Source organism: Saccopteryx leptura, chromosome 1, assembly GCF_036850995.1.
Source record: "Saccopteryx leptura isolate mSacLep1 chromosome 1, mSacLep1_pri_phased_curated, whole genome shotgun sequence".
Lineage (NCBI taxonomy): Eukaryota > Metazoa > Chordata > Mammalia > Chiroptera > Emballonuridae > Saccopteryx > Saccopteryx leptura.
The window spans coordinates 220,798,496-220,820,182 of record NC_089503.1 but is presented as its reverse complement, the minus strand read 5'-3'; the positions used below and the strand labels follow the sequence as shown (position 1 = coordinate 220,820,182).

General features: G+C 45.5%; 1 protein-coding gene and 1 non-coding gene across 13 annotated transcripts in view; one reads left to right on the top strand and one right to left on the bottom strand.

Moving 5' to 3' along the window:
- TRIM2 (tripartite motif containing 2) overlaps positions 1 to 21,687 on the bottom strand; it is a 143,123-nt gene that overhangs the window by 73,727 nt on the left and 47,709 nt on the right. For 2 of the 12 annotated variants that reach the window (XM_066386630.1, XM_066386688.1), the window contains exon 1: positions 19,880 to 20,451. The exons of 6 other annotated variants lie outside the window; for them this stretch is intronic. The gene's annotated coding sequence lies outside the window, so the exon portion shown is untranslated. Of the gene's footprint in view, positions 1 to 4,454; positions 4,510 to 19,879; positions 20,452 to 21,687 lie in introns of those variants that run through there. 4 more of the 12 variants (XM_066386624.1, XM_066386667.1, XM_066386596.1 and 1 more) reach the window with 3 other exon arrangements.
- LOC136390164 (U5 spliceosomal RNA) lies at positions 11,965 to 12,080 on the top strand. Its single transcript, XR_010748601.1, has one exon. It is a non-coding gene; the product is annotated as a U5 spliceosomal RNA (small nuclear RNA).

The window sequence follows — 21,687 nt, the reverse complement described above, 5'->3', positions numbered from 1 at the left end:
ACAAATTCAAGGCGGAGCCAAGTTACTGCTTTAATCAGTGCATTGATTCTGTCTACCAGGTTGGGAATTAAAGTCAAGGATTCCATAAAGCAAATTTCCCTTGGGGTCTGACCTAGCGGAGGCGGAGCCCAGATCTGCTGGGTGGGGCCAAGCCCTGACTGACAGCCGCTAGGAGCTATGGTTTGTGCCTTACTTCCTCTCCTCCACATTCCTTCCTCTCTGTCCCCATAACATGGATTACAACACGCAGTTCAGAGAGAACCTTAGAAACGTTTATATCTGTTGACCAAGTAATCCCACTTCTAAGACTTGACTTGAAGGTAATAATCACAGATAGGGGCCAATCTCAGCCCCTGCAGCGCAGACCAGGCAGAGTAAGCACAACATTCACCAGCTCCCAACGCCGCTGCTGGGTGGCGGTTTCTATGGCAACAGGCTCCTCCCCCAGGGAGCCTTGCTCCCCTCTGGCTAAAGAAAAGCAGGCGCCTCCTCGCCTCCTCGACAGAGATGTCCAAGGCTAGGTTTAGTAGGCTTCATTTTCTAACCTGATTTCTCCCCAGGAAACAGGTCAGACAACTCTGTAAAATAACTGATTCGAGTGGTGGTGATGCGAGGGAAGGGAGAGTCAGGGCTGCGGTGACTGACAGCTGTCAAAACTGAACTACAGGAAGGTCCCTGGCCTGACTGTGCAGCAATGTGGGTGCTCTGACTCTGGCCCTTTCCCATCTTCGGGGACTGAGCGAGTGTGACCATGCTGCTCCAGAGTTAAAGTGGGACTTTCTCTCCTTAACATGCCTGAGTTGACTGAGGGCTTCTGGGCACATTGGTAGAGAGCTAGTGAAGGGAAGCATGCTTGCCACCCCAAAATATGCCCCGTTGGGATACTGATTATTTTAAGGTGGTTATTTTTAAGAGACAGAGACTCAGGAAAAACCTTTGACCTTCCCCTTAATTGCCCTAGAAGAACAGAAGACCCGCTCCAGGAAGGGAGCTATCATCATAGATAATTTAGAGTTTAATCTTAGTGTGTAGTAGACAGGGAGGAACCTAGCAAGGCCCTTTTGGTCAAAGTCCTCTTTATGTCCTATTGTTAAAGATGATCTAGCAAACATTTATTTGCCAAACATTTGCTTTTCCATTTCCATGTGAATTGACTTCCTCCACTTTGAAGTCCCAAACAGAAACAACCCTTCACCCCTTCTCCTGAGTTCACCACAGCACATATGCCTGATATGTCCTTGCCCCATAATCTTATAGAACCCCTATATGTGTGTACATCCGAAATTTGGTTACTTCCCCCCGTTAATCTGTCGCATGTCAATTTATTACTGTAAGGCCAGTATCCATGGCCACCATCACAGCCATCTGGCCCATGCAGGTTCGCATTAGATTCGGACAGACAATAATGAAACAATGGAGCCAAGAACTGGTGGGCCATTATCTTTAATCCTAGCTTGCACCCAGCGGGCAAGTAAAAACACACACTGGGCTCCAAAACCCACTCATTCAGTGCTCACAAAGCCACTGACTTATTCGAGTTTCCTAGAATCAAAGGTTTCTAGCTCACTAGCTACTCTGTTCCCCATCTCCTTCCTTCTCCCTGTACAAACTCTGCATAAACTGGCTTCTTACTCAGCACTCCACCATCTTGGCTGCTTCTCCTGGCCTCTTCCACGTGGCCTTTCTCTGCTCTCCTCTCTAATGTTAATCTCAGGAACTGAGAGAGAGCAAGCTCCCAGTCTGCCCTACTTTATAGTGTAGAAACCAAAACCTTTAATCCAATATACAAACAAGGAAGTCTCTGATACAAAGTCACTTATCTGAGGCATAATGAGATTCCCACCATCCTACATCAAAAAGGGTGGGGAAGCTTAGTCCCAAAACCAAGCCCCAGGCTACAACGATCCTGCTTGCCCACAGCCCACCCCCAACACACAATATCACCTGGGCAATGGGCTTCCACGTGGGCAGCGCCATCTTCAACAAAGTGAGCATAATATATTTTATCTGCCCAACAGTGCACTTGTAAAATATTACCTCATAAGGCTGTCCTGCTAACTAAATGGTATAGTGCATACGTGCCTTAGCACCATGCTGAATGAGAGCAAGTCTCAAGTAACTATCATCAGAAGGAGCTGTGTGGTGCAGTGGTGTTAAGTATGGGTGCTGGTGCCAGGGTTGATCTGAATCCAGGCTTTGCCACTTAAGACCTTGAGTAAGTCATTTAACCTTCCTGTGCCTCAAATTCCTCGTCCGCATAATGGGGATAACCTACTTCAGAGGATAACTGTGAGAATTAATTGGTTAGTCTATGAAGAGAACCTACCACAGTGACTGACATGTAGTCACTACATGCATCAGTATGGTAGTAGTTCTAGCAGTATTGCCAACACATTTATGAGTTCCTTTAGGAATGGCTAATGATTCACTTCTGTATTCCAGAGAACCCCCCATGAAGAGGTTCAATAAACATTTATTTTTTTTAGATGAATGGATTAATAATACACTACTCCCCATTAATTATTTTCTTATGTCAAGTAAAATAAGTCAATGTATGAGTGGGCAGAATCACGGGGAAATCAGAAGCGATATATATACACTGTTATCATTCTCCCTTGGCCTTCCCACCCACTTAGCACGGGTGTCTCCCAGCTGTCTTTGACACAGTTGAGTAAGAGGCGGAGGTGTTACTTTGTTGCTCCTGGTGAGTCCTCACAGCAGCTCCTAATCCCAGGCCAGTCCCAGGAAGGAAGAGGGTCTCCGTTCAAGCCCATATGCCCCTTGTTCTTGTGAGGATGAACAAAAAGGGGGTTCTATGGAAAGTAACCTCTCAGGGTGATCATAAATCCCTAACTGGGCAGGTCACTGGAGTAGACATGCCCCAGGCCTTAACTTCTACAGTGAAAGGTTTTAAGCCAGCCTTGTCCATTGTTCTTGTGCATCTTGGTACTTTGGGATACCAGAAGTAATACCCCTTGAAGGGGATATTAACCTTCAAGAGAGCACATAATCTTGTTAACTATCCTGTAATCCATTCCCCACTTTGATTTTTCTAGTGTTTCTTACGTCCCCTCCTTAATTTCACATGCAGAAAAAATGCTGCAAACCATATCTTCCAGAGCATTTGAGGTCTTGTTCCCTGGTGTATGTTGTCAGTTCAGCTCAAATAAACTTATAAAAATTCCCTGCAAGTTTGGACGTTTCTTACATCGGCATAAGAGGGCCCGGTGCTTCACTCTGGTCAATGACCAGTGGAAATGAGTCCTCATTAGCCAGTGTCTCGCCTTGAGAATCAGTGGCCTTCTTGGAAAGGTCAGAGACAAACAATTTCTTTTGGTACCCTTCCAGAGTCAAAATCTGACCCCTTTGATGAAAGTATCGTCTCTAGATGTGAAAATGGGAGGCCTCGCTTCTGTGTCCTCCTCCGAATGAATGTGCTCCAGAGTAAATACTGACTTGCCTGCTTTCCTCCTCAAGGGTTGGCAGTGTGTCCAGGCTGGGTACCAGGAAGCCACAGTGCCACCAGAGGTGAGGGGAGCCGGAGGGGGTGAACAGGAGCAGCAAGGCCGCAGCAGAGGGGGTATGCACACCAGTCAGGTCGGCTTGCCAAGCCCAGAGTGTCCTGCCAACACTGGTGTGCTCTGGTAGGGGATAAGCCACCCTGGTGCCAAGTGGAGCCATCCAAGGCCTGGGGGCCAATGCTGGGGCACTCAGCTCTTCCTTGATAACCTATTTCTTCTTCTTGTCTTTCTCCTTGCCCTTTTCTCCTGCCCTATTTCCTCATCCATTTCCCTCACTCAACCAGCATCTACTGTACGCTGAGCACTGCATGGGGCTCCACCTTTGGTCACTATCCCTAAGGAACTTGTGCACTCTCATGAGAGAGACAAACAATAAAACCTCACTTAAACAAAAAATTAAATGAACAAAAACAAATATAAATTCAAACTCAAACCATTTCTATCTGTGGCCTCCACCTCAGCCCCACCATGGGTGCTCAGGGGAGCCACCCCAGCTGACCGTGACGGGGTGCAGAGGCCGATGATAAGACGGACCCTGGAACCAGATGTGCGTGCCCATCCCAGCTCCAACGCCGACCAGCGGGGTGATGTGGGGCAAACTGTACAAACTCTGACCCTCCTTTTCCTCATCTGCAAAATGGCGGTAGAAGGGTTACACCTCACAGGATTGCTCTGAAGGGTCAAAAAGATAATGCCTCAAAGATACTTACTTAGTACAGTGCCGGGCACACAGGAAAACTCAAAAGATGCCAACTGTCACGTTGTTGACAATGGTCCAGTGGCTTTCTCTCCTAAGGACCCAGCAGTAATTACACTGTTCACAACAATTAGGGGATATTTTATCGCTTCACATTCATTTTGAAATATCCGCTAATGTTGTGAGCAGTGTATTTTAGACTTTGTGGTCACACAGTATCTGTCTCATGGACTCACCTCTTTTGCTGTCCTGGGTGCCGTGATGTTAGTGAAGGGGTAGAGCTGTGCTCCAAAAATCTGCATGTATCAACACTAAAATATGAAATTTTATATAATTTCACATGTCACAGAATATTATGATCCCCCCCACCCCCAAGCATTAAAAAATACAAAGGCATCCTTAACTCACAGCTGCACAAATGCAGGCAGTGGGTAGATCTGGCTCACAGCTCGCCCACCTCTGATGGAGCCTAATGAAACGGCTGATACTTCCCTTCATGGACTTTGCTTCAAAGGAACACTGACATGTGGGTCTATAATATCCTAATTCACTGTCTGAATATTAAGACACGAGCCCCACTAACTTTAACAGGGTTATAAACCAATCCAAAGATGGCAAAAATCTCCTACAAGATAAACAATCCATGCACAAGCTGAGATAAGTAAATACCTACAATTTACTTGTACACAAGGTAAGAAACGGAAAAGACATCAGCTCCTTAGATGCCCCATCACCTATGTCTCGTAGACAAAAGCAAACTGTCTGTCCCCCACAGGTACAAGGACTAAGCTGTGTGTGTCCTCCACGTCTCAGTGGTGGGCACAGAGACATCCAGCTACACGATACCTCGGAGGTATGAATCTTGGAGGTGTAAATCTGGGAGAAGACACAGAAGCTGGGAGAAGACAGGATGTGCGGTGGGTGAAGCAGGCTAGAGAAAAGGAGAGCAGGCAGCAGAAACTTGCCAGAAAACAGGCCAAGCCCCACCACCATGGAGATCAGATTGCAAATGCTTTCATTACAAAACAGTGAAAATGCCATGCAATTCCTAATTCCCTTCTTTCCTTGTCTCCAGCCCTGCCTTCCTAGACATCTGTGAATAGAGAGAAGACATTGTGCTTTCCTTTTCACTGCAATCTAGGAAGAGTTTTGCTGTCTAGTTCATATCAAATTCCTCGCAGGCCAGGAATTCTTCCTCTAATGCTATGCAAAGGCCCTATTCCAGGCACATAACAATTAATAATTAAACTTGTTTCTCTTGACTCAAAGGAAATGCAAAGGCTTTCCAAGAATCAAATACACTCTTGTACATCTTTAAAAGCCTGTTATCCATGCTCTGCTATCACTACTAGGTAAAGAATCTGTGCATCCAGACTGAAGTGCTGAGCAGTCTTCAAGGTCTATGGCACAGGAATGCCCTCTAACCTGGAGGGGACGCCCCCCCGGGAAGAACATGGCCCACTCACAGATGTGTGTACATAGTTTGAGTCATAGATATCCTGCCGGCTCCCATCAGAATTGCCTCTTTGTTTTAACTGCTGTCTGAAGAAGAAACCAAGCTATACTTCTTCAGAAAGGGAAAGTAAAGAAGTAGGATCTGGAGAAGAACCCTGGTCAGGATATCCCCACTGTACCCAATGCTCCTTCCCTGCTCATCAAGAAGCACAAGTCCTCCTGGCCAGGCAGTGGCGTAGTGGATAGAGTGTTGAATTGGGACAAGGAGGATCCAGGTTCAAAACCCCCGAGGTCACCGGCTTGAGCATGGGCTTATCAGGCTTGAGCCCAAAGGTTGCAGGCTTGAGCAAGAGGTCACTCACTCTGCTGCAGCCCCACAGTCAAGGCACATATGGAAAAGCAATCAATGAACAACTAAGGAGCCGCAACAAAGAATTGATGCCTCTCATCTAACTCCCTTCCTGTCTGTTTGTCCCTATCTGTCCCTCTCTCTTTGTGTCTGTCAAAAAAAAAAAAAAAAAAGGAAAGAAGAAGAAGAAGCAGCAGCAACACAAGTCCAAGGCGAAAGAACTTAGCTTGGGTTTTTTTTGTTTGTTTTCTCATATTTACCCCACCACATACTATGGCATTGATACCTCTAAAGCAAGGGTTGGGAACCTTTTTGGCTGAGACCATGAATACCACATATTTTAAAATGTAATTCTGTGAGAGCCATACAACGACCTGTGTACGTTATGCATTATCCAATAAAAATTTGGTGTTGTCCCGAGGACAGCTGTGATTGGCTCCAGCCACCCACCTGGAGCCAATGAGCGGTAGGAAATAAATGGATTGTAATACATGAGAATGTTTTATATTTTTAACGTTATTTTTTTAATTAAAGATTTGTCTGCGAGCTATAGGTTCCCAACCTCTGCTCTAAAGGAATGAGTCAACCCTCTGTCAACTGGATCTCCAGTTTCAGTCCAAACAGCCTGGGTCAAGGGCAGAAACTCCATCACTTTCTAAGCCCATCGTCGGGCTCAGTTCTCCCCCAGGTCCAGGTCGGCTCCTACCCCTCCCCCGCCTTGCCCTGGCAGCGCCTCTCACCAGTCACTGGAAGCAGGAGGGCACCAGACCATCTCATCCTTTCATAGAATCAGAGGCATTTGAAGTTGGAAAGAACCATAGAGATGATATAATCCTGTGGTTTTAAAGCCCCAAAATACAGCCTGAGCTGTGGTGGCACAGTGGATAAAGCATCAACCTAGAATGCAGAGGTTATGGTTCAAAACCCTGGGCTTGCCCCATTGAGGCATGTACGAGAAGCAAGTATGATGAGTTGATGCCTTCTCCTCTTCCCCACTCCCCTTTATTTCTTTCTCTCTCTCTCTCTCTCAAATTAATAAGTAAAAAAATCTTAAAGTCACAAAACACATTCTCTACAGAACAGGTCCCAGTCCTGGGGGCCCTACCAACACAGTCACCTCTCACTTTTGCAGGCCCCTAAGGCATCTTTTCAGAACACCTGTAGCTCCATGGTCCTAGCCAGTCTGATCATCATCATAGAAACAAGTCTGGGGAGGTGACGTGACACCCCCCACGCCACAGAACTAGCAATTGGCAGAGGCCAGTGCAGGACTCAGGCCTGAGTGCATGCCTCTCTCCGTCTGTCCGCTGGCCTTTCTACACGCAGGCCCGGGAGCTGGAGGTCTGTGCGGCTGCCCGGTTAGGTGACAAGGACAGTTCTGCGGAGCCTGTCCCACAACTGAAATGACTGGAAATACAACAAGCATGGGTCTTGCCAAGTGAGAATAAAAACATTAGATTGAGGAATACAAACAGCCCTCATAGCCCAGCTGGTCCGCTCGAAGAGTTAATGATTTAGGTTTATGGACATGTAAACACTGCAGTCAAACAGCAGGAGTTCCCCAGACAGCTGAGAAACAGGAACCCACCCGAAAGGATGACGACAGTGAAAGGTTAAAATATGGCCCATCCACATGGTCAAGGGCAGGGAAAAAATAAACCACGACATCCTGTTTGAAGGGGATTCACAGAGAATGCAGACTCCTGGGACCAGAAAGAAAAAAAAAACCACACAGACATAACAGACGGAGGCTAAGTACTGTACCAACTTTGTATAGTTAAGAAGCTGCGTATCTTCAGAACGACCTTGAGAGTAAAAATCTGACACTAAAACAAACACAGAAGAGTGGACACTCAATCATGAGCAGTTGTCCAGGCTGCATGGGAAGCCTTTTGATTTGGTCACATATGACAGCAGGCTTACGTGATAAAAGCACACAGATTAACTTAAGACCAGTGTTGCTGGCATGGATGGCAGTAGAATTATCATTCTATTTTTCTTTCTTTCTTACATCCCTTTCTTTCCTTCCCCTCCCCTCCCCTCCCCTCCCCTCCCCTCCCCTCCCCTCCCCTCCCCTCCCCTCCCCTCCCCTCCCCTCCCCTCCCCTCCCCTCCCCTCCCCTCCCCTTCCTTCCTTCCTTCCTTCCTTCCTTCCTTCCTTCCTTCCTTCCTTCCTTCCTTCCTTCCTTCCTTCCTTCCTTCCCTGAGTTCTAGAGACAGGAAGGGAAAGAGAGACAGAAACATTGATCTGCTCCTGTATGTGCTCTGACCAGGGATCAAACTCATAACTTTTGTGTATCAGGACAATGCTCTACCTAATCAAGCTATCCAGCCAGGGCCATTCTATTTTTCAAAAGCTATTAACACATGTTTGTTTGCCCCAGAACCAGAAGTGGAGGAACCCAGTCTTAATTTAGACGTGCCTATGAAGCTTATTCATTATAAAAACAGATTGTATTTCTATTTTTCTGTTTATGCCACTGGCCAGGGCTCTCCTAGCAGCATTCTAGGACCTTTACCCAGCCTTCCTGAGGCCTCCAGCTTCTGATCTTTCCTCTGTCATTCATTCTGTCAACCCATTTCTGCATTCTTAAGAGATCTTAAGTCCAGAGAGAGACGGCCTCTCCTTAGTAAATGGCAAACTTACTGGGTCTTCGTGAGACAGGGATGAGCTCCTTGCAGGGCACGTTGTTCCCGTGGTGCCACTGCTCCCAGCCCCATGTCACAATGCTGCCTGTTCCCTTAGCTCTCTGCCCAAATGGTGCCTCTTCTCTGAGGCCTTCCCTGACCCTCCAATGATAACAGGACATCCCCCCTTTGTGTTCCAGCACCCCATCCTGTTTATGACAATTGTGACGATTGTCACCATTTGTAATGATCTATCTCAGGGGTCCCCAAATTTTTTACACAGGGGGCCAGTTCACTGGCCCTCAGACCATTGGAGGGCCGGACTATAAAAAAAACTATGAACAAATCCCTATGCACACTGCACATATCTTATTATTTTTATTTATTTATTTATTCATTTTAGAGAGGAGAGGGAGAGACAGAGAGAGAGAAGAGAGACAGAGAGAAGGGGGGAGGAGCTGGAAGCATCAACTCCCATATGTGCCTTGACCAGGCAAGCCCAGGGTTTTGAACTGGCGACCTCAGCATTTCTAGGTCGACGCTTTATCCACTGCACCACCACAGGTCAGGCCTGCACATATCTTATTTTAAAGTAAAAAAACAAAATGGGAACAAATACAATATTTAAAATAAAGAACAAGTAAATTTAAATCAACAAACTGACCAGTATTTCAATGGAAACTATGGGCCTGCCTTTGGCTAATGAGATGGTCAATGTGCTCCTCTCACTGACCACCAATGAAAGCGGTGCCCCTTCCGGAAGTGCGGTGGGGGCCGGATAAATGGCCTCTGGGGGCCGCATGCGGCCCACAGGCTGTAGTTTGGGGACCCCTGATCTATCTATTTGCTTGCCTCGTTAGAGTTGCCTCCTGTGGATGCCATGGATTTAGCTAATATGAGGACAGTGGGGAAAGAAAGTATCAGGGAAAGGGAGGAAGGAGAGAGAGTGATAATTCCAAGGCTGTAGGATTAAGAAAAGGGTAGGAGGGCTTGCATTTTAAAGTCATGGGTTTTTAATATATATAGTTTACATGTAGTAAAACTTGCTAGTGTTCAATTCTATGAGTTTTGACATGCATACCACCACCATCAGGACAGAGAGCAGTTATCTCACCCGAACATTCCTTCTGCTGAGGGGCTTTTTGAGAGGAGACCAGGGAGTGTTAGAAGTCAGAAGGAAGGGAAGCTGTGCTAAAGGAGAAAATTATGGCACCGAAGAGGGAAGGAAGGGTAAGCTGAGGGGGCGAGACCCTGCAGGTGGCGAGGAAGCAGGCGGCCACTCATGAAAAGAAACATTTTCCCCTCTTCCTACAAAGCTGAAGGAAGGATGAACGCATTCAGGGTCTACAATAAATTTGGGGAGTGGATTCCTACCCTAGCCACCCAAACCATTTCCTGCTCAGCAAGATGTTAAATGCTGTATTCCATAACTTCCGCCTTGGCAGTATTATTTCCATTGCCATTGCTGTCGGCGGGATCCCATTCCAGAGGATGCAGCAGAAGCCTGGTTTCCTTTGAGCTGCGCGCCCAAGTTCTGCTGCCATGCAGTCCTGTAGCAATTTCAGAACAACTTCAAAATTGTCCAGAGTTAAGCACATCTGCATCTTTTCCTGTACCATCCTGTGGGAAAAGTTGGCAGCAAAAATGGCTTCAAGCCTCATAAGTGCATGTGACAGCTGTAAATGACTCACTGCGGAAGCGCTAGCCTGTTTCCACAGACACGTCCTCTGGGCATGATTTGGCACGAGAGACTTGCTACTCATCATGTCATACTTTTGACTTAAATCCTCCTGGAGTAAAGTTCCCTTCAAATGCCTGTGATGTCGCTTCCATCTCTCCTTGTCTTTGCAGTCCCCTGGCCATCACCCAATTCAGGTGTGGGAGGCAGGAGGGTGTTAAACCATATAACTCTAAAACTGTGGTTTTCAAGAGTGGCTGGGTATCAAGTTGTGGGCTGAAACCAGCCCGTTTAAACAATGAAATAGAGTAGAAAACAGCAGAGGGCTAAGGGTGATCTCATGCAACTTTTGTTTCTTTGAAATATATGTCTATAGTGGTCCACCAAGTAAAATATGTTTATGCTGTGGATTTCACAGTCATGGCCACGTGTGGCAAATTTGAGTGTAGAAGTATAAATATATGGGTCATCTACTCATAGCAAGATTCTAGGTAGGTTACTACTAAATGTCTTGTGTTTTAGTTGGATCCATAGTCTGTGAAATGTGGAAAACAACAGTTATCTATTCTCTGTGGTTGTTGAAAGGACTGAAGAGAAAATCAGAACAGTGAACCCAACAGCCTGCTTGACATCTCCACATGGTTGTTCCACAGCATCTTCCACTCAATGTATTGAACTTGAATTCAATTCATCAACACCTTCTCTCTCCAGCCCTCGCCTTCCCACTGCCGCTGCCTGGCCCCACGCACACTGACCTTCTGCTGCTCCTCCTGATTCACTCTCTACAAAAGGTGCCAGGACCTCATTATGTGATCTTTTTGGAGATAGGTCTTCACACAGGTTATCACGTAAACATGAGGTCACTAGGTAGGCCTTACAGCAATATGACTGCTGCCCGTATTGAAAAGGGAAATTTGGGCACAGAGACACATCAGAGGAAGACACAGAGAGAACAGCAAACAACAAGCCAAAGGACGCCTGAGGCTACCAAAAGCTAAGAGAGACACAGAACAGATCCTCCCTTGCAGCCCTCAGAAGAAACCCACCCTGCCCACACACCTTACAGCGCCTCAACGTCAGCCCAGCTTTCTCTGCCTGGCACTAAAGGTCCTCTTTGATTTGGCCCCAATCTCTCTATTGAGCCTGAATTCCCACGACTTCACTAACTAGACCTTCTGGTCAGCCCTCCTCCAATCAGACGCGTCTCCCTGCTGATCCCCATCTGCAGAGTGGCTCTCCACCTCTTCTGGGGATGTTCCCAACAGCCTACTATGCCCTACCCACTTCTCTCCTCCATCTGAACTTGCACATTCTTTAAGCGCTAGCTGTAGTCCCTCTTCCTCAATCAGACTGCCCCTGATTCTTTGGCCTACAGTGTTCTCCCTCTTCTCTGAACTGTCATTGTACTTATCATCTGTATCATGTATGTTGACACTTGGTTATGTATTATTCACATCGTTTCCTCATGGTTTCTCGTAAAGTATTCTTGGCGGTCTAGAGTTAAATTTTAAGTGAGTAATCTCTATTGCAAGCCACTTCCCAGACGCCTTCCTAGATTTGTTTTCTCAATAAAACAATTCTTGCATGATTTTTATCATTAACTATACAATTGTGGATTATTGAGCATTTAGGTTTAGATGCTCTCGTTTCTCTTCAGATCGCATAAATCTTTCGCCTTTTACTAAAGATTTCCGTGGAGAGGAACAGTATGAGTCTTTAACGAATTTTTTGAGGTCTCGTTTGAAACGAGGCTGTTTCCTGAAAGTTCAAAAATAGAAAGAGCATTTAGGTTTAGAGAGGATGTCCTAGGTGTGAGTCCTAACTCTTCCATTACTGGAAAGGCCACTGGACTTCTTTGAGCCTCACTTTCTTTACCTTTAATACATTACCTCTCAGACTCATGATAAAGATAAGATGGAATAATTTATGAGAAAGTGATTTTTTAAAGGTAAAGATTTGCCTGACCGGTGGTGGCGCAGCAGACAAAGCATCTGCCTGGAACGCTGAGGTTGCCAGCTTGAAACCCTGGGCTTGACTGGTCAAGGCACAAAGGAGAAGCAACTACTACGGATTGATGCTTCCTGCTCCTGCCCCCCTCCCCTTCCTCTCCCCCCCCCTCTTCTTGCTGTAAAAAAAGTCAATAAAACCTTTAAAAAAAAAAAGGTAAAGATTTGCTCAAATGTGAGATTAAATCATTATTATCATCTCAGTGCCAAGTTAGCTCAGCTAGTTAACTGCCATGCTGATAGAATTATGGGTTTGAACCAAGTGAGCTAGTTCATATAGAATAGATTCATGCCACAGGGGCCAATAAATTTCATGCTAATAAAGAGTGAGAGGAGGGATGGGGGAAACTGCAAAGCACATCCTGGGGGGTCAGCAGGGTTATCTTCATAAATAAGAAAAAGAAAACAATAGTCACTTCAATCTATCTTAAGGCAAGCAGTATGCCAGGCTCTGTGTCCCAGGAAGAAATAACTGACAGCCCCTAACATAGTCAGTTCTAGTGTAATCAATCCAACTCTTGCCTAAGTCAAGAGTTTAATGTTTTGTTTGGGTTTTTTTTTTTCCTGTAATTGAATTCTCTGGTTCTAAGAATTGATAAAATATGTCTGTGATACAAAAGGCAAGTCAACCTCTGTCATTTTAGAGTCTCAATATACTTCATCCCTGGAGCCCAATGAATGAAGACAAGCTTTAGTAATATACAAACCACCAAGTTTTCCCTATGAAACCATTCATATAGATTTAGACTTCTTGTGGGGGTTTTTGTATGTAAATGTTTCTATTTTAAAGGAGTTAATTTTTTTTCCTTTTAATTCAACTTTGGTATTTGTTACACAAATTTTTAAAAGATTTTTATTTAATGATTTTACAGAGAGAAGGGGAAGAAACCAGAATATCAACCCATAGTTGCTTCACCTTAGTGGTTCACTGATTGCTTGTTGTATGCATCTTGACTGGGTAAGCCCGGGGATTCGAACCAGCAACCTCTCTGTATTCCAGGTCAAAGCTCTACCCATTGCGCTACCACAGGCCAGGCTGTTCCACAAATTTTGTACCCTGCCCAGTGATTTCAAGTGAATCAAGTGATCATTTTTAAGCTGCAGATGCCAAATACAACATGCATATTAACAAGTGTAATTATTGTAGCAGTAAATTCAGAAAGCTGGGCCCTAGAATTTGAGGGACTAAAAAACAGATCTAGGACACAGGAGGAGTTCTGAGTGTCTCTACTTGGAATCACTCCCTCCCACTGGTCTGCTGGTGAACTCCAGTCCCCCTTGACCACCCATCCAGAGATACCAGCTGATGGGCTGAATAATGAAGACAAAAGGCTAAACTACTCATAGAGACCTGGCAACACTTGGGTGAATGCATTTATCCATGGGGTTTAACAAAGAGGAAATGGTTTGGGGGGGAAATCTAGAAAAAAAAAATCTGTTTAGTTCTATCTAGATTACTTTTAGCATGAAGCATCTTGTATGGAATAAAACCCAAATATGCTAAGAATATTCTGTGCTGCATTACAAATGAAAAGCAGCTCCCATACAGATGGAATTCAGAATTTCACAACCCAACAAATCTGTCTTCCGCCCATTACAGAAACTACTTTAACTATTCAAAGCAAACTCTTAATTACTTCCCATACTTGATATTGCAAAGGCTTTTTAGAAAGTAGTATGAATTTGCTCTGTAATCGATGCTTATCAAAGATTCAGAAACAAAACAAAGAAACAAAAAGATTCAGAAACTTTGTTTAAGCAAAACAATGTGTGTGGACTACAAGTAAAATCCTTGTAGAGGAAATTCCTACGAAGTCCAATTTGTTTTCCTTTCATGAAATTGTATTAAAAATAAATAAAACATATCGTCTTCTGCAGAGTCTAGAGCTGGCGGAGATAATAGAATAAATCTCACAGGAAAAAGGAGCACTTTGCACAGCACCCCCCCCCCCTTCACTCCCACCCCTTTCCTTTTTCAAGCTCCTAGATCATCTCACGTTGCTTTGGTGGATGGTTTGGCAGCTTTGAGTGGGGTTTGGCCTTCAGGCGTTAATTGCTTTGTACATCAGGTTTCTTAACTGAGACATCTGGGGAGGAAGGGGTTGAAGGATCCCCAAAGGGTAATTGCTACTTGATGGCCAAAATAGGGAAAAACAGCAAAGAGATTGCAGTCAGACTCTGCTCAACCTTCCTCTAAGCAAATGGCTCCCTGTCACATTACTTCATTGTACAACATGACTGTGTGACTTCTGTGTGACCTGGGGCAAAAGAGAGCATTTATCATTTAAGGCTCATTTGTTACAGAGTGTACGGCACAACAGATGGAAGAAGCATCGCTTCGCTAAAATGGGAATAGCTTTGTAAAAAGGAACTCTTTTGAATGGCACTAGGAATCTGGAGACCACTTTCTGTAACTATTTGTTAAAGTTGGTTTTGGTCAGTGGCTTCATTATTGGCTTGGATTTAGAAGAAAAAGACATCAAGTCTTGGTCATTTGTTTTTCTGCAGCAATCAAGAAGTAAAGCATTCAGCCCATTCAAGTGCCTTTTTATCCACCTTCCTTGCGACTTCTGATTGGCCATGCTAAATAAGGGGGCACCCACAACATGTGCTTATGTTTCACAAGATGTTCACTTTTCTAATCTTCTTTGACTAGTATGGCAATTATTTTGCCTTTCATAAGAAGAACCCAATCCACAGCATTAGTGGAAGAAGCACTGGACATTGCTGAACAATAAAGAGGAGCCAGCTGCCCCAAATCTGCAAGGAGACAATTCATTCACCGATACCAAGGGGATTACTACCCACTGAGACAGTGTGCTGCTGCTAAGGCAAACTGTACCATTAATCTTGAATTACCAAATAAAGGGGTCTGTGGGGAGTTGTCAGAACTGATCCCAAGCTTCCCTTCTTCTGAGCATCCTGCAAGTTCCTGCCCTTGCCCTTCCCCATCCTATGCTTCTAGTTCACTATTTTAAGTACCAACAGAATCAGAGCTACAGCAGACTGCCCAGCAAATAAGATAGCCAGGCTCCCTCCCATTGTGTCCAATAGTGGAGGAGATACAGGCAAGCTAACAAATGCAAATCCCATTCAAGGTGGCTAATGCCTTTTTTATCCCAAAGCAAAGGCCAAAAAAACCTCACCCTTTTTGGAGGTTTTATAATGTGGCTTTAACACCATTGTTGAATGTGCGACACTAATTTAAATAAATTGGATGTAGTCAGCAAAAGAGACAGTTCTTTGCTTAGTCTGAGAGGCTACGTTCATGATTAAGGAGACCTGATCTCATCCTCTCAGTTAAGGCGAAGCTCAAGGATATCTATCATTTATCCTCCAGTCCTTTTGGTGCTAGCCTGTTTGTTTCCTTGTTGAACGACTTTATAGAAATAAAGGCAATCACCGAATAGGAGTCTTGCGGTTAGGTAGCAAGTGCCACTTCGCCCAGGTCATGTTGAAAGAACACACCTCTCACTATCAAAGGAAGCAAAGCTCAGGTCAGGGGACTATCTTGGTTCCTTTAGGAAGTGGATGTAACTGGACTAGGGCAGAGGGTTTTCTCACAGCCTTTGACCTGGTTTCCCAGGTGAGGAAATCAGTGAACAGGTGGAAGAAGGATGCTCACTAATGCCTGAAGGTACCACCCAGGCTTGAAAATTCCTTCAGGGCATATGCTATACCTTTTACGCTATTGTACTCTTCAGATCATGAAGCCAGGTTCTTGAAACATAGTATCTGTTCAATAAACCCTGTCCGCTGACAGACTCAGCTTGAAAAACATCTTTCCTTTCTTCTACCTGCTTGGACAGAACAAGTGAAACACAACTGAGTCTAGCTAATTTTTCACATTTTGGGTGTTATGTTAAATTTCTCTTTTCAGAGTCTTAAACTGATTTAAGACTTTTAAGGTAACAGTATCAGAGAGGCTTCTCAGACATCCTGCAATATACAGTGTGTCCGTCAAGTCATGGTGCACTTTTGACCTGTCACAGGAAAGCAACAAAAGACGATAGAAATGTGAAATCTGCACCAAATAAAAGGAAAGCTCTCCCAGTTTCATACCTATCCATTGCAGTTCAATGTGGGTTCACGCACAGATTCTTTAGGGCTCCTTAAGTAGTTATCCTGTATAGCCTCTACAGACTCGTCACTGACTGATGGCCTACCAGAACAGGGTTTCTCCACCAAACTGCCGGTTACCTTCAACTGCTTATCCCACCGAGTCATGTTATTCCTGTGTGGTGGTGCTTTGTTATAAATGTGCCGATATTCATGTTGCACTTTGGTCACAGATTCAAATTTAGCGAGCCACAGAACACACTGAACTTTCCTCTGTACTGTCCACATCTCGACTGGCATGGCTGTGGGCTGTTCCTCTGTATACACGGTGTTACGTCATCATGTGCGCATGCGCACATGCTGCCACATCATCCTACAGAAACTGGGAGGGTTTTCCTTTTATTTGGTGCAGATTTCACATTTCTATTGTCTTTGGTTGCTTTCCCTTGACTGGTCAAAAGTGCACCATGACTTTATGGACACACTTTATTTTTCTCATGAAACCCAAAGGGAAAACTGTCACTGTTCCGATCTGCACAATTAGCAGCAGTATCAGAAGCATCTCACCAGCACCTGCCAACAAAGACCTTTAGAGCTTCTACAAATCAAGTGAGAACTGCCTTTTGGGAATCTGTAATCCAAGATGGATTTGGTATAAACCAAGCAGTGGAGTGGTGAGAGAAGCAGAAAGTTCTGACAATGTTTTCCCCCCAGATTTCAGGATTTCTAGAAAGCATGTTTAAGGTTACTTGTGCATTGCTTGTATTACCTGATTGGGTTATTTCCCCTGAACAGGCATATTCGCATCAAGTAGCACTTGGTGGTGTTATTGCTGCTCAGAAAAGGCCAAATAAACAGATCACTCATGAGCACCAAGGTAAATATCTAGTTTATTTCCAAAGGAGTTAGTGAATAGACAGAATTCAACTCAAGGGCGGACCATAGAAAAGGTCAGAGTGTATGCTGTTAATTTTTAAGAAGGCTCCTTAACCCATTTATACTCATATCTTATGAGAAGATTCTCTCACTTGTGTTTCACTATGAATCAGAAATAACAGACTGACCAAATAATCAGGAAACCATGCAAGTCAACATTCAAATGATGATGCAAGAAAAATAATTCAAGATGTAGGTGCCATATTTAATTTTGGATGATAGAATGGAATTTCCAATGGAGGATTTAATAAACATAGATTTTACCAGGAAAATAGAGGCAGGATTTGGAAAAATGGTCCTGAGAATACTGATAAGAGGATAGTCATCTAAATAAACCTTGACACTGAAGGGTAATATCCTAGATTCCACAATCCCAAATAAAGTCATGGTATGCACCTACATGGGATAGTATGGAAAAGTGCAGGAAGAAAAGGGAGGCTATAGGGAAAAGAATGTGTAGATATTAGGGTGAGTGAAGAGATCTGGTGTTAACCTTCCGGTTCCCAGCCCAGAACAAAACTGAATTATGTCACCATGAAGACATTTCATTAGTGTAGGTGGCCTAACCAGACTCAACCAAATCTGTATTTACCCAAAGGGAGGAGGGAGGTAGAGTTTTTGTTTGTTTTTAATTGACCCTTAATTGCTGGTTGTACCTAAATGTTAAGAGGAAATTAACATAATGCAGTGTGTGTCATAAAGAATTTGATTAAATACTTTACGTCTTTGGTTAAGGTTGTGGTAGTTTAAGTGTTCTGAATCCTTCCTGCTCTTTTGTTTCTTACAGCTGAAGGGCAGGTAGTGGGTCTGCCAAGGACAAAGTTGAGTGGAAATCTGAGACTATAGGTCAAGTAGAACTGGGAGGCAGTGAACCCAGCACAGTGCCTCCTCCCACTCCCTGGAAAAGGAGCTCTGAAATGCAAGCTGTCATGCAACAATACCCATAACTATATTCTTAAAAAATTGATGTAAAAGTTCATCTCCATTTTTTTAAGAAAAAATATAGGCTAAAAACTACTGAAAAATGGCATTGGTGTACATGCTGCCAAAGAACAACCACCTGTCCCACTCTAAGGTCTAACTCCATCTTTGGATGCCTGGAATTCTAACCGCTTTAAAATTAACTATTGTATAACCGTTTTAATCTAGCCTGACCAGGCGGTGGCGCAGTGGATAGAGCTGCAGCCTAGGATGTTGAGGACTCAGGTTTGAAACACTAAACCCCAAGGTCACCAGCTTGGGCATGGACTTTCTGGCTTGAGCATGGGATCATAGACATGACCCCAAGGTCACTGGCTTGAGCCCAAAGGTTGCCGGCTTGAAGTCCAAGTTCACCGGTTTGAGCCCAAGGTCTCTCTCTGGCTTGAGCAAGGGGTCCCTGACTGGGCTGGAAACCTCACACCCCATCAAGGCACATATGAGAAAGCAATCAATGAAAAAACTAAGGTGCCACAACTATGAGTTGATGCTTCTCACCTATCTCTCTTCCTGTCTGTCTGTCTCTTCTCTTAAAAAAAAACACAACAAAAAACATTTTAATCTAGCCCTAGCCGTTGGTTAGAGCATCATACCATAATGCAAAAGTTGTGGGTTGGATGCTGGTCAGGGCACATACAAGAACAGATGAATGTTTCTGTCTCTCCCTTCCTCTCTCTCTAAAATCAATCAATAAATAAAATAAAACCATTTTAATCTAAAGCTGTCTCTATTTCACAAATTAAGGCTGATGATTTATAGGGAGAGAGAAAGGGTGAAGAAGGAACCAATTGCCTTATGGGGTTGGACTACAGAAGAGGAGACGAATTTGGGGATCACAGAATCCTTTGAATCTGAGGCATTTCATTCAACAAACGTTCCTCGCCAGCCTCAACCTCTTACCTGATTTGTTAGCAGCATGAAGTTTTCAACATGGGACATGAACGTTTCAGAGCACATCAACCAAAAAGAGCCCTGAAAAGCCTCAGAAATCACATCTCCCGCCATTAATAAGCCAGAACTGTAGTATGAACTTGTACAAAGGATAAGAGTCGAGGAGAATATGAAGGAAATCGATTTCAGTAGTTTTAGGAAAACGGCCAAAATTTAAGAGAAGGGGTGGGGGATGGGTGGGGAGGAAAACTCCATTTTCCGAAATTATTAAAGCTATTGCTTTAAGGTTGCAGAATATCTTTTCGTTTTTCCTCCCCAGTACAACATGACGTTAAAATCCTTTCTTCCGAAGTTTTCGCGGATACTCTTTAAGGAATGGCAAACGGTTCCACCAGCCCGGGAGGCCTCGCTGGCCCGGCCCGGGAGCGGTGCAACCTCAAGGTCGCACTTCCGCAGCCGCCGCGGACAGCGCGTGTGCCCGGCGGTCCCCCGCGCAGCTGCAGCTCGCGCTCCGGGCTGGCTTCCAACCCCGAGCCGGCGTCCGGAACCGGGCTGTTCGCAGGCTGCCCACACACCTCAGTCCTCCCGGACCTTGCCCGGAGGAAGGTTCCAGGTGGGCAGGCCAGGCCCCCTGGCCGCAGCCGCGTGCTCAGCCCGCCCCGCAGCGACAGCCCTGACTTACTGCGAGGACGCGGCGGGCGACCCAGCCTCCGGCCCGTGGAGCGCCCCGCCAGGCCGGGTGTGCGGCTCACACCCCGGGCACGGGACCCGGGCGCTGGCGCCGCTCCTGCCCGCCTCCTTCTCCCCCTCGCAGCCGTGGTCCTGCCGTCCGGCGGTGGCGGTCTCGGTCTCGGAAGGTGACACTGCTTTAGCACCAGCGTTTCTGAGCGCTAAGCTGAAGGAGAGACCACAGGCCAGCGGAGGGAAAGCTGCCTCCCGGCTGGATTCCGAGGGGCCTTATCTCCGAGCGCTCGGTTCCAAGTGGCTCTCTGGAGGGTCATTCCCATTCTGCGCTCGGGCCGGAGCAGAGACATCTGTGTTCCATATGCCGAGAGGCCGAGGCAGAGCCAAATCCTGGATTACATGTTGCCCAGCGAGCTCTCGCCGCATTCCCTACCCAGCCGGCAGCTAATCCCCCACGAAGCACGAAAACAACACGCGAGTCGGTGCCCAGTGCCAGAAAGCTCTGCCAGCGAGATGACTCAAGGCGCCTGTGGCCAGCCTCCTGGGAAGACCAATCCTGGCCCAGGGAAGCAGGAAAAAGGGGCTTGGCTTACTTTGCAGGTCTGCTCCCCAAGACACGCATCCTCCTGGCCAGCCCTGTACACACAGACGCAAATTCTGTACCTTCAGGGGAAGTGACTTGAGTTTGATGCGGCCCAGAGAGCTGAAGAGGGCCAGTCATCATTATAGGATAGTTCTTTATTAAAAGTATTCACAACTCCTGAATGTGAGAGAGGACAAATCTCTGCACTTACTTTCATTTTGACAAACAAGCAACTATAACGCAACCAGCACTGAATATGATATCTCTCAGGGTCTTAGTTTTTACTCTCAAACAGGTTGGGGTAGGTAGTCTCTCCACCTCTCTCTCCCTCCCTCCCTCCCTCCCTTACTCCCTCCGTTACTTTATCCTTTCTTTTTTTCCTCCTTCCGTCCCTCCCTCCCTCCCTCCCTCCCTCCCTTCCTTCCTAAAACATACATGAGTACCTATGTGCCAGATACTAGACTGAGAATAGAAAATTGGAAAAAACCTGAAGTCTTTACTCCCAAGTGCCTTATTATTGTGGAAGGGTGGTGAGAAGGGGGTAGGGGGGAGAGTCCAATAATTTCAGTGCATTGTGTAATTGCTGTGATAGACTGCATGCCCAGTGGGTCACAGGAACACAGAAGTAGGTTTTAAATCGTGCTGAAAATCAAGGAAGGCTTCCCAGAGGAGGCTATATTTGAGTTTTGAAGCCTGAGCAGGCAGCAGTAGAATGAAGGGGTTAGTGGGAGATCTGAACCTCTGAATGGCTGCAGAAAGCAGGCTGGAGGAGCAAAGGTGAGATGAACTTATGGTGGCAAGGAGTCAGACTACAAAGGTCCAATCTGCTATACCAGGGGTGGGGAACCTATGGCTCGTGAGCCAGATGTGGCTCTTTTGATGGCTGCATCTGGCTCACAGACAAATCTTTAATAAAAAAAATAATAACATTAAAAATATAAAACATTCTCATGTATTACAACCCACTCATTTCCTACCGCTCATGTTCATGGTTGTGGGTGGCTGAAGCCAATCACAGCTGCCCTCCGAAACAACACCAAATTTTTATTGGATAATGCATAACGTACATGGGTCATTGTATGGCTCTCATGGAATTACATTTTAAAATATGTGGCGTTGGCCCTGGCCGGCTGGCTCAGCGGTAGAGCGTCGGCCTGGCATGTGGGGGACCCGGGTTTGATTCCCGGCCAGGGCACATAGGAGAAGTGCCCATTTGCTTCTCC